This window comes from Leucopleurus acutus (assembly GCF_964270905.1).
Source record: "Leucopleurus acutus genome assembly, chromosome: 17".
Taxonomy (NCBI): domain Eukaryota; kingdom Metazoa; phylum Chordata; class Mammalia; order Artiodactyla; family Delphinidae; genus Leucopleurus; species Leucopleurus acutus.
The window spans coordinates 38,528,677-38,542,495 of NC_139159.1; positions in this window are offsets into that span (position 1 = coordinate 38,528,677).

The following is a 13,819-nucleotide window of genomic DNA, read 5'->3' on the forward strand; positions in this document are numbered from 1 at the left end:
TATCCCCATTTTCTTAATTGTTTTGGGTTCGTTATTGTAGGTCTTTTCCTTCTTTTGTGTTTCTTGCCTAGAGAAGTTCCGTTAGCAGTTGTTGTAGAGCTGGTTTGGTGGTGCTGAACTCTCTTAGCTTTTGCTTGTCTGTAAAGGTTTTAATTTCTCCATCAAATCTGAATGAGATCCTTGCTGGGTAGAGTAATCTTGGTTGCAGGTTTTTCTCCTTCAACCCTTTCAATATGTCCTGCCACTCCCTTCTGGCTTGCAGAGTTTCTGCTGAAAGATCAGCTGTTAACCTTATGGGGATTCCCTTGTGTGTTATTTGTTGTTTTTCCCTTGCTGCTTTTAATATGTTTTCTTTGTATTTAATTTTTGACAGTTTGATTAATATGTGTCTTGGCGTATTTCTCCTTGGATTTATCCTGTATGGGACTCTCTGTGCTTCCTGGACTTGATTAACTATTTCCTTTCCCATATTAGGGAAGTTTTCAACTATAATCTCTTCAAATATTTTCTCAGTCCCTTTCTTTTTCTCTTCTTCTTCTGGAACCCCTATACTTCGAATGTTGGTGCGTTTAATGTTGTCCCAGAGGTCTCTGAGACTGTCCTCAGTTCTTTTCATTCTTTTTTCTTTATTCTGCTCTGCAGTAGTTATTTCCACTATTTTATCTTCCAGGTCACTTATCCGTTCTTCTGCCTCAGTTATTCTGCTATTGATACCATCTAGAGTATTTTTCATTTCATTTATTGTGTTGTTCATCATTGTTTGTTTCATCTTTAGTTCTTCTAGGTCCTTGTTAACTGATTCCTGCATTTTGTATATTCTATTTCCAAGATTTTGGATCATCTTTACTATCATTATTCTGAATTCTTTTTCAGGTAGACCGCCTATTTCCTCTTCATTTGTTAGGTCTGGTTGGTTTTTATCTTGCTCCTTCATCTGCTGTGTGTTTTTCTGTCTTTTCATTTTGCTTATCTTCCTGTGTTTGGAGTCTCCTTTTTGCAGGCTGAAGGTTTGTAGTTCCTGTTGTTTTTTGTGTCCGTCCCCAGTGGCTCAGTGGGTTGTGTAGGCTTCCTGGTGGAGGGTACTAGTGCCTGTGTTCTGGTGGATGAGGCTGGATCTTGTCTCTCTGTTGGGCAGGTCCACGTCTGGTGGTGTGTTTTGGGGTGTCTGTAGACTTATTATGATTTTGGGCAGCCTCTCTGGGTGGGGTTGTGTTCCTGTCTTGGTAGTTGCTTGGCATAGGATGTCCAGCACTGTTGCTTGCTGGTCGTTGAGTGAAGCTGGGTGCTGGCGTTGAGATGGAGATCTATGGGAGATTTTTGCTGTTTGATATTATGTGCAGCTGGGAGGCCTCTTGTGGACCAGTGTCCTGAAGTTGGCTCTCTCACCTCAGAGGCACAGCACTGACTCCTGGCTGCAGTACCAAGAGCCTTTCATCCACAGGGCTCCTTAATTTGGGATGATTCATTGTCTATTCATGTATTCCACAGATGCAGGGTACATCAAGTTGATTGTGGAGCTTTAATCCGCTGCTCCTGAGGCTGCTGGGAGAGATTTCCCTTTCTCTTCTTTGTTCTCACAGCTCCCGGGGCTCAGCTTTGGATTTGGCCCCACCTGTGCGTATAGGTCGCCAGAGGGCGTCTGTTCTTTGCTCAGACAGGACGGGGTTAAAGGAGCCGCTGATTCGGAGGCTCTGGCTCACTCAGGCCAGGGGGTAGGGAGGGTCACGGAGTGTGGGGCGGGCCTGCGGCGGGCCTGCAGCGGCAGAGGCCGGTGTGACGTTGCTAGCCTGAGGGGCACCGTGCCCTCTCCCGGGGGAGCCGTCCCTGGATCCCGGGACCCTGGCAGTGGCGGGCTGCACAGGCTCCCCGGAAGGGGGTGTGGACAGTGACCTGTGTTCGCACACAGGCCTCCCGGCGGCGGCAGCAGCGGCCCTAGCGTCTCATGCCCGTCCCTGGGCTCTGCACCTCCAGCCGCGGCTCGCGCCCGTCTCTGGAGCTCTTCCAAGCAGCGCTCTTAATCCCCCCTCCTCGTGCACCAGGAAACAAAGAGGGAAGAAAAAGTCTCTTGCCTCTTCGGCAGGTCCAGACTTTTGCCCGGACTCCCTTTCGGCTAGCCGCGGTGCACTAACGCCCTGCAGGCTGTGTTCACGCCGCCAGCCTCAGTCCTCTCCCGGCGCTCCGACAGAAGCCGGAGCCTCAGCTCCCAGCCCCGCCCGCCCCGGCGGGCGAGCAGACAAGCCTCTCGGCTGGTGAGTGCTGGTCGGCCCAATCCTCTGCGCTGGAATCTCTCCGCTTTGCTCTTCGCTTTGCCCTCCGCACCCCTGTTGCTGTGTTCTCCTCCGCGGCTCCCAAGCTCCCCCACTCCGCCCCCGCAGTCTCCGCCTCCCGCAGTCTCCGCCTCCGAAGCTCCCCCACTCCGCCACCCGAAGTCTCCGCCCGCGAAGGGGCTTCCTAGTGTGTAGACACTTTTCCTCCTTCACAGCTCTCTCCCGCTGGTGCAGGACCCGTCCCTATCCTTTTGTCTCTGTTTATTTTTTTCTTTTGCCCTAACCTGGTACGTGGGGGGTTCCTTGCCTTTTGGGAGGTCTGAGGTCTTCTGCCAGCGTTCAGCAGGTGCTCTGTAGGAGTTGTTCCACGCGTAGATGCATTTCTGGTGTATCTGTGGGGAGGAAGGTGATCTCCACGTCTTACTCTTCCGCCATCTTCCCGGAAGTCTGTCTTATATATCTTTGTTGCTTATTTATTTTATATATAGTAGTTTGTATCTCAATCCCATACCCGTCTTTCTCCCCTTTCCTAATCCCAGTGGTAACCACAAGTTTGTTTTGTATATCTTTCTGTTTTGTTATGTATATTTGTTTTATTTTTTAGATTCCACATACAAGTGAAATCATAAGGTATTTGTTATTCTCTGTCTGACTCTTTTTCACTTAGCACAATATTTTCTAGGTCTATCCATGCTGCTGCAAATGGCAGTATTTCATTCTATTTTATGGCTGAATAATATTCCATACCACATCTTATTTATTCACCTGTTGATGGATATTTGGCTTGTTTCCATATCTTGATTATTGTAAATAGTGCTATGAGCTTTAGGGTGTACGTGTCTTTTTGAAGTAGTGGTTTCATTTTTTCTGGATATATACCTAGGATTGGCATTGCTGGATCATATGGTATTTCAATTTTTAGTTTTTTGAGGATTCTCCGTATTGTTTTCAACAGTGGCTTCACCAATTTACATTTCCTCCAGTGGTGTACAAGGATTCCCTTTTCTCCATATCCTTGCCAACATTTGTTATTTTTAGACTTTTTGATGATAGCCATTCTGATAGATGTGAGGTGGTATCTCATTGTCATTTTGATTCACTATTCACTATATAATTAGCAATGCTGAGCATTTTTTCATGTGTCTGATAGCCATGGACAGGTTTTTTTTTTAAAGTATCTCTTTAGATCTTCTGCCCTTTTTTTGATTGGAGTTGTTTATTTTTGATATTGAGTTATATGAGCTGTTTGTATATTTATCTTTATATGACCTTGTTGGTTATATCATTTGTAAATATTTTCTCCCATTCCATAGGTTGTCTTTTCATTTTGTTGATGGTTTTTGTTGCTGTGCAAAAACTTTTGAGTTTAATTAGGTCCCATTTGTTCATTTTTGCTTTTATTTATTTTGCCTTAGGAGACAGATCAAAAGGTATTGTTACAGTGTATGTCAAAGAATGTTCTGCCTGTGTCCTCTTCTAGGAGATTTATGGTTTAAGGTCTCACACTTATGTCTTTAATCCACTTTATTTTTGTATACAGTATGAAGAATATTCTAATCTCATTCTTTTACAAGTAGCTGTCCTGTTTTCCTAGCACCACTAATTGAAGTGACTGTCTTTTCTCCATTGTATATTGTTGCCTCCTCTGTTGTAGATTAATTGACTGTAGGTGTGAGGGTTCATTTCTGGTTCTATATTGTCTTCCATTGAGCTATGTGTACCAGTACCATGATGTTTTTAGAACTGTAGCTTTGTAGTGTAGTCTGAATTCTAGGAGGGTGATACCTCCAGCTTTGTTCTTTTTTTTTTCAAGATTTCTTTGGCAATTTGGGGTCTTTGTGATTCCATATGAATTTTAGGATTATTTGTTCAAGTTTGTGAAAAATGTTATGGGTATTTTTACAGGGATGGCACTAAATGTGTAACATTTTTTGGGTAGTATGGCAATTTTAACAATATTAATTCTTTCAATTCAAGAGCATAGGTTGGCTTTCCATTTCTTTGTATTATCTTCAATTTCTTTCATCAATGTTTTATAGTTTTCAAAGTATAGGTCTTTCACTTCCTTAGTTAAGTTTATTCATAGACATTTTATTCTTTGATGTGGTTTTAAACAGGATTTCTTTTTTACTTTCTCTTTCTGTTAGTTCATTATTAGTGTATAGAAAAGCAACAGATTTCTGTTTATTAATCTTATATCCTGCAATACTGCTGAATTCATTTACTAGTTCTAATCGTTTTTCTGGTGGATACTTTAGCAGTATCATGTCATCTGCAGATAGAGAGAGTTTTACTTCTTCCCTTCCAATCTGAATGCCTTTTATTTCTTTTTCTTGTGTGACTGCTACGGTTATGACTTTCAGTACTATATTGAATAGAAGTGGCAAAAGTGGGCATTCTTTTCTTCTTCCTGAATTTAGTGGAAATGCTTTCAGCTTTTCACCACTGAGTATGATGTTAGCTGTGTGTTTGTCATTAATGGCCTTTATTATGTTGAGATATGTTCCCTCTACACCCACTTCAATGAGAGTTTTTATCATGAATTGATGCGGAATTTTTTCAAATGCTTTTTCTGCATCTATTGAAATAATCATGTGATGTTTATCCTTCCTTTTGTTAATGTGGTGTATCACATTGATTGATTTGTGAATATTAAAACATTGTTGCATCCCTGGAATAAGTCCAACTTGATCATGGTGTATGTTTTATATATTGTTGGATTTGGTTTGCTAACATTTTGTTGAAGATGTTTCAGTAAAAGTTATTGACCTGTAATTGTTTCTTTAAGTGTCTTTGTTTTGGTATTAGAGTAATGGGGAATGATAGAATGAATTTAGGAGTGTTCTGTCCTCTTCAATTTTTTGAATAGTTTGAGAAGGACATGTATTTGCTCTTCTTTATATGTTTGGCAGAATTTCCTGTGAATCCATCCAGTCCTGGACTTCTTTTGGTGGGAATTTTTTTTTTACATCTTTATTGGAGTATAATTGCTTTACAATGTTGTGTTGCTTTCTGCTGTAAAACAAAGTAAATCAGCTATATGTATACATATATCCCCATATCCCCTCCCTCTTGCATCTCCCTCCCACTCTCCCTACCCCACCCCTCTAGGTGGTCACAGAGCACTGAGCAGATCTCTGTGCTATGCGGCTGCTTCCCACTAGCTATCTATTTTACATTTGGTATATATGTGTATATATGTCAATGTTACTCTCTCACTTCGTCCCAGCTTACACTTCCCTATTCCCGTGTCTTCAAGTCCATTCTCTACGTCTGCATCTTTATTCCTGTCCTGCCCCTAGGTTCATCAGAACTATTTTTTTAGGTTCCATATATATGTGTTAGCATATGGTATTTGTTTTTCTCTTTCTGACTTACTTCACTCTGTATGACAGACTCTAGGTCCATCCACCTCACTACAGATAACTCAATTTCGTTTCTTTTTATGGCTGAGTAATATTCCATTGTATATATGTGCCACATCTTCTTTATCCATTCATCTGTTGACGGACACTTAGGTTGCCTCCATGTCCTGGCTATTGTAAATAGTGCTGCAATGAACATTGTGGTGCATGACTCTTTTTGAATTATGGTTTTCTTAGGGTATATGCCCAGTAGTGGGGTTGCTGGGTCATAGTCCTATTTTTAGCTTTTGAAGAAACATCCATACTGTTCTCCATAGTGGATGTATCAATTTACATTCTCACCAATAGTGGAAGAGTGTTTGGTGGGAATTTTTTAATTAAAAATTCAGTTTCAATTCTAGTAATTGATCTGTTAAGATTGTCTGTTGCTTCTTGATTCAGTCTTAGTATGTTGTATGTTTCTAGAAATTTGCTCATTTCTTTTAGGTTGCCTAATTTGTTGGTATATAACTGTTCATATTATTCTCATGTTTTTTGTATCTCTGTGGTATTGGTTGTTATTTCTCCTCTTTCATTCTTTATTTTGTTTATTTGGGTCCTCTCTTTTCTTCTTAATGAGCCTGCCTAAAGATTTATTAATTTTTTTTATCCTTTCAAAAAACCAGCTCTTGTTTTCTTTGATCTATTCTATTGCCTTTTTGGACTCTAGTTCATTTATTTACTCTCTGGTCTTCATTATTTCCTTTCTTCTTCTTACTTTGAGCTTGTTTGTTATTTTTCTAATTTCTTTAGGTGGTAGGTTAGCTTGTTTGTGATTTCTTATTTCTTTCTTTCTTTTTTTTTTTTTTGAGATTTCCTTATTTCTTGATGAAGGCCTGTATTACTATAAACTTCCCTCTTAGAACTGTTTTTTTTGTGAATGTCATAGATTTTGGAGTTAGTTTTGACATATTTTCTGATTTTGTCTTTTATTTCTTCATTGATCCATTGTTTTTTTGATAGCATGCTGTTTAGTTTCCACGTTTATACTTTTCCCATTTTTCATTCTGTAATTCATTTCTAGTTTCATACAGTTCTGGTTGGAAAAATGCTTGATATAATTTTAATCCTCTTAAATTTACTGAGACATGTTTTGTGGCCCATGATGTGATCTATCCTCGAGAGTGTTCCATGTGCCCTTGAAAAGAATGTATTCTGCTGTTTTTGGATTGAATGTCCTGTAGCTATCTATTAAGTCCATCTGTTCTCTTGTGTTATTTAAGGCCACTTGTGCCTTATTGATTTCCTGTCTGGATGATCTGTCTATTAATGTAAATGGGGTGTTAAAGTCCCCTTTTGGGCTTCCCTGGTGGCACAGTGGTTGGGGGTCCGCCTGCTGATGCAGGGGATGCGGGTTTGTGCCCTGGTCTGGGAGGATCCCACATGCTGCAGAGCGTCTGGGCCCGTGAGCCATGGCCACTGGGCCTGCACGTCTGGAGCCTGTGCTCCGCGGTGGGAGGTGCTGCAACGGTGAGGGGCCCACATACTGCAAAAAAAAAAAAAGTCCCCTTTTATTTTTGTATTATTTTCAATTTTTCCCTTTATGTCTATTAGTATTTGCTTTATATATTTAGGTGCTCCTGTATTGGGTACATACATGTTAATGAGTGTAATATCCTCTTCTGGTATTGATTCCTTTATAGTAATATAATGCCCTTCTTTGTCTTTTGTTACAGCCTTTGTTTTAAAGTCTATTTTGTCTGATATCAGTATTGTTACCCCTGCTTTCTTGTTATTTCTGTTTGGATAAAATATCTTTTCTATCTCTACACTTTTGGTGTGTGTGTGTCTTTAGCTCTGAAGTGAGTCTCTCTTATGCAGCATGGAGAAGGGTCTTGTTTTTTGTTTTTTGTTTTTGCGGTATGCAGGCCTCTCACTGTTGTGGCCTCTCCCATTGTGGAGCACAGGCTCTGGACGCGCAGGCTCAGTGGCCATGGCTCACGGGCCCAGCCGCTCCATGACATGTGGGATCTTTGTGGACCGGGGCATGAACCTGTGTCCCCTGCATCAGCAGGCGGACTCTCAACCACTGTGCCACCAAGGAAGCCCGGGTCTTGTTTTTGTTATTCCAATCAGACGCCCTTTGTCTCACCCTTCATCTTTTGATTGGAGCATTTAGTATGGGAACCATTGTTAACAACCTGAGCACTTTCCATGTGCTCGTCACCATGCAAACAATTTGTAGGCCTCACCCTACCAAATTATTATGATAATTCTATGTAGCAATACTATCACTTTTCCCTAACTTGTCCAAAGAGTTAATAAGCTTTAGCGTTAATATGGGGAAGAGATATAAAATAATTCAACAATGACTCGAAGGCTCATCTTCTAATAATTAAATAATTATTCTATGTATTTGTATGAAGAACAACAAGCTCGTAATAAAGCCTAAGAAACAGTGTTTTGTTTTGGAAGATGATGCTGGTTTGGGATAAGTTAGGTAATAAAGAATAGAGGTATAATGGAATATAAGAATTTGGGGAAATCCAAGGACTTTTGGAGATGTTGTAGGTGGAGGAAACAAATAAGTACCCAGATTGAGATGAGAGACTTGCCTTAATGAAAATCAGTGAAAAGACAAGCACTCAGAATCAGGAAAACTCTATCCAGAGACATTATTTCCAATCCCATTAGTCACTGGAGAGTTTCTTAAAAGAATATACCTGCCTGTTCTCAATAGCTGACTTTTTGGGAGAGAGACCAGGACATCAGTATTAGAAATAAAACTAATCAAAGCAAAGCTGTTCATTTGATTCCAAAGTACAGATGATTAAAAACTTCTGCCTTAGATTTACCCAGTGATATTGAAACTAAACTTCTATACGTTCCATAAGGTGCCTGAAGTTTACTGAAGAGTAGGTAGGAGTCCACACTATTCATTCTTTTTAGTTTCATTGGCTCCATTTTAATCTGTTTTATATATTGGACCTCTGTATAAGATTTCATTTGAAAAAATAGGTTTATAGTCAAAAATAATTCAAAACAGATGACTTTTCATCTTTCTACCCCCTCAGTTTAAAATAGGAAACTGAGGTGTAAAGAGGCTAATACAGAGGCTGCCACAAGATATGTTCAATTTAAGAACATACAGCTGTGGCTTTGATCAGAGACCCTAAAGATACCCAGAGATGAGGCTAAAGCACTGGACACTGCAACACTGTTGCAGTTCCACCCAACTTTTCCATAAATGTCCTAATTAGTAATGACAGCTGAAATAACAGAAAAAAGAGCACACCTAATTTAGCCTTGGGCAAGTGTCTCTAATAGATGGAAATTTGCATCCAGAAGCCTATATGAGAAGTATAGTATTTAACTTTCAAGTCTTTGAAAACTTCTTTCACATCTAGGGAGAAGATGGAATGGATGCTAAGTACAAGTTTGCCGTATCCGCCACACCAGGTTCCACCATGTTACGATTCTTGCTCAATGTCACATAATTTTTTATAACAGGCCAAAAAAGATTCATGAAAAAAGCAGAAAAATAACTTAGCAAAAAGGATTTGGAAATGGGTGAGAAAACAAAACTGAGAGATTTTAAAACATTGCAACTGAAAATATTTGAAGAAAGTGAAACAATATAAATTAAGAGACATACTAGAAAGTTAAAAGGGCAAAAGAGAAAGTTCTGTAAGGTGTTTATTTTCATTTACTGGTATTCTGTTATTTGCCATTGGGTAAATCCTCATCACAGGGACAAGATCTGATCTTTCATCTTATAATTACCACTGAGAAATATTGAAGATAAAATGTAAGAAAATATTTCCATAACTGTATAGTTCGAAGATGAAATGAACCTTAAATGCTCTTTTATCTGCCTTTACTATTGCTAAATTATTATCCTGTCCATGCTTGATTTATTTAAATGTTTACTGAAGGAATTCTATATGCTAAGCACCATGTTTGGTATTGAGGACACAAATGTGAAGAAGACAGATCTAGTTAGTACTTGCTTCATGGAAGTATATTCAAGTGCAGGAAACAGAGAAGACAAGTAAAAGTATTACAAAGGAGAAAAATAAGGTACTTCCAATAGAGAATGAATGGATAAGAATTGTGAATTACATTAGATAGTGTGGTCGGGGAGTGATGACAGATCAATATTTGCAGTGGTGAGAAATCACTGTTTCCAAAGGTATCCCATTCCTCGTAAAAAAAAGTATGGGACTTCAAGATACCAAAGTCCAGATGGCTTAAACAGATTATAACAGAGTGTGGCATGGGATGAAACTGGAGATGGCCTTGAGAAGCATATTAAGAAGTATACACTTACTGGAAAAGTAGTTAAGAGTTGAATCTTAAATTTGGCTTGAATTTTTAAAGATAACTCTTATTGTGTTATAAAGAATAAGTTTGAGAGAGGCATGTTTTTGTAATACAGGTGAATAATGATTCAGGCTTGGACCTAGAGTGGTGCCAGTGGAACTGGAGGTAAGTGGATTGATATGAGATATATTTAAAAGGTAGGACTTAATGATTTGTTGCAAGTAAAGGGTACGGGAAAAAAAGTAGTCGAGAATGATCCCCAGGTTTTTGATGTAAGCAACTGTCCTCTCAACAGTGGTGCCATTTATTGGTCGATTGGTTGTAATTTATTGTATGTCAATTATACTTCAATAGATAAAACTTTAAAAAGATAAAAGGTTAAAAGAAGATGCTATTAGAGAGTAATTAGGGCTATGACAGTGATATAGCAGGTAAAGTGATTGGCAGTGCCTTGAGAGAGGTGCTATATACTTGATGGCAGGGGTGCCATGTAGGCTGTTGTGTAGTTGAGGCAACTTTGATAAAGTGAAACATATGAATTTTTACCTGAATGATGATAAAAGGCCAGTTTTACAAAATTTGGTGAGTATTTTTCCCAAGTTGAAAAAGCACTTAGGGAAAAACGCCTGTGGCAAGAAGAAACAGAAAAAAAGACCAAAATTGCTGAAGTCTGGGGTTGGGAGTAAATGAGATCAGACATAAATGCAGGAACAAAAACAGGTGGGGTCTTCTAGGATGTGGAGTGATGCCGTTTACTGATTTTTTTTAAAAAAATTCTGTAAATGTGTAAATTTTTTCAAAAAAAGAACAAAACCCAAAACAAACAAAAAATCTGGAGAACAAATTTAGATGAGTTTAATCATGTTAAGTCCAAAGTACCTGAGAGGCAATCCAAGTGAAGTCACCCAGGGGGCTGTATATGTACGTATGACCCTGGCACTTGGAAGAAAGGTCCAATTGGCACATAGATGTAGTAATTAAACCATGGGAATTGAAATTGGCAGAAAGTGTATAGAGTGACAAATGTTTCTGGGACAGAGCCCTTAGGGATCCAGCAAATTTCAGTGAGTGATAGAGGAACAGCCAAAATCAAAGGAGAAAAAGCAGGAGAGGGTGTGTCATGGAAGCTAAGGGAGGAGAGAGACAACACTCAAGAGGAATATATATATCAGATGGTGATAACTGTTATGGAGAGACATTAAGCAGGTTAAAGAGGGAAATAGGAAAGCTGGGTGGGGAGAGCACATTGTTTTCTTTTTATATGCAGGGACAAGGAAGGCTTCACTCACATTTGAGTAGAAATGTGGACAGAAGGGATAGTCAATAGTGTCCAATATTACTGAGAAATTAAGCAAGTTATAGGCTGAAAAGTGGTGATTTTGCCAGCTGTTTTATGTGATGGGAAAATATGCAGCAGTTAAAAATGCTTTTGAAGAGTAAATGACTTAGAGAAATTACTATAATTGCAAGTGAACAAAAAGCAGAAATTTATATGTAGTATTATTCTAAATATGAAAAGTAATTTAATTTCCAGAAAGAAATATCCTGTTCTCAGGACATCTCTGCATGGTGGGATAATGGATAACACTTATCATCATCTATACTTTGTTCAAAATTTCTGCAGAAATGTTTTAATTAAAAAGAGTAAAATAGCTTTATTTTTCTGTTAACAAGAACATGCTAATGAAAGATAAAGAAGAAGATAATTATTCAAAAAGCTACCACTCAGATGTAAGTACTGTTAACATTACAATATCCAAATATTTTTCTACATTTTCTAGATAGATGGAGAGACAAAGATATATGAGCACAAAAAAACTTGTAAAAAAAGTATTATTATATTTGCTGTTAACTGGCTTTTTTCCTTCCTACATGTCATGAGGCCCTTTCCATTATCAATCAGTATAGATCTTACTCTTTTTAATGGTTATACATTAATGTATTTAACTAAGTCCTTATAACTGGACATAAGCATTGTTTCCAATTTTTCCAAATTTTGTATATTCTTTTATTGTTTTCCAGGATAAATTTATAGAAATTAAATTGTTGGTTTTGGTATGAATTATTAAGCTGCCTTCAAAAAATGTAAAAGGTTAATCACATTGAATGAATTTATTGATCATTTCATTACTGTTATATTAGTTGCTCCATTTTGAACCTCTTGGACTTTATTTTCTTTATCTCTAACATAGAGTTGATGATGGTAGTAGTTTTTTCTTATCTTAATGAATTGAGGTTTTAAAATAGTAATAATATATAAGGATTTTTTAATCATAAAGCACTGTGTCCATTTTAGCAATCGTAGAAGGTATATTATGGAAATAAATTGAATATTTCAGCTCTTCTTTAAAAGAAAACAATGTAGAAGTCCAGTTAAAATAATTTTTTTTCAGAAGCCAAAAAGCTCTTAAACTCACACTTCCAAGTTGATTTTCATTCAACATTTTATTATTATAAAATATTTAGCATATAATAGCTGAGTAAAAAGGTGCTGCCTAAGAGCTCAGTGTTAGTAAACTAGCAGTTGTTTTAGGCTTCATGTCTCAAAATATATTATTGCCTTCCCATATTGCTGTAGGTTGAATTATGTCTCCCCCAAAATTCATATATTGAAGCTCTAACACCAGTATGGCTGCATAAGGATGTAATTAAGGTTAAATGAGGTCATAAGGGTGGAACCCTAATTCAATAGAATTAGCATCCTCCTAAGAAGATGCCAGAGAGCACTCTCTCTCCCATTCCCACACCTTGCCCTCCCTGCCCCCCAACCCCCAAACATATGAGGAAACAATGATAAGGCAGCTGTCTACAAGCGAGGGAGAGAGGCCTCATCGGAAACAGAATCTGTTGGCATCTTGACCTTGGACTTCTCAGCCTCCAGAACAGTGAGAAATAAATGTATGCTATTTAAGCTACCCAATCAATGGTATTTTGTTATGGCAGCCCACATAGACTAAGAAACATATTTCTTTTTTTATCATTATGATAGCCTTTAGGATGAGAGGCTCAAAATTTCCAGTTAATCAAAACTGAGGCCTGATTTCCTTCTGCTGTGTGTGTAACCCTGCTGAGGTAACTTGTGACTGTTGAATATTAATCTTGTTTCATAAATGGTTACATGATATATCTCAAATATGCAGTCTTGTCAACCAAACAGAAAATGGAAACCCTCAATTTTCCTGTATCTTTTTTGGCATATAGATTTGTACCATCCTTTAGTCTTGTTGAGAGTTCTCTGAAATTAACATTTGGGACAGGTATTCTAGATTTCAATTTGTCCTGTTTCACGTTAGGAATATTCTTCTCCTTTTGTCCCAGAGAGGACAACAAAATAATGGTTACTGGCAATCTAGACTTTCTGGCTCAGTGCCAACAGAAAGGAACACAGCAGAGTCTTCTGAGCAGTTCATGGTAACCATGTATAAGTCCTTCAGAACCTTTGTAGCAATCCTTAATTCTATGGGAGTGCTGTACGCTCTCCAAAAAAAGCCAGAATTCTTAAGCTTCATTAGTGGAAACATGGCTTCCCAAACTCAAGTTGGAAAAATTCTGAACAAAACACATTGAATGAATTAGTCCATACTTATTTTTCACAGAATCTGTATTTGTGAATTTGTTTACTAAGATTAGTAACCCCCAAATCAAAACTAATGGCCCGTTCATGGGTATGTGCATGTGCAGAGCAGCAAAAAAAAATTTGTCATCTGACATGTATAATCCCTGATGAAGTGGAACACGGTGACACCCTATCTTGTCTCAGTTCTCATACTGTAAACTAGTGTCCTTTTCAGGATATATTTAGTGTGTTTTTTTGCAATTTTGTGCTTTTTATGGGTGATTTTGCTCTTTAAAATGGTCCCTAAGTATAGTGCTGTGTACTGTTCC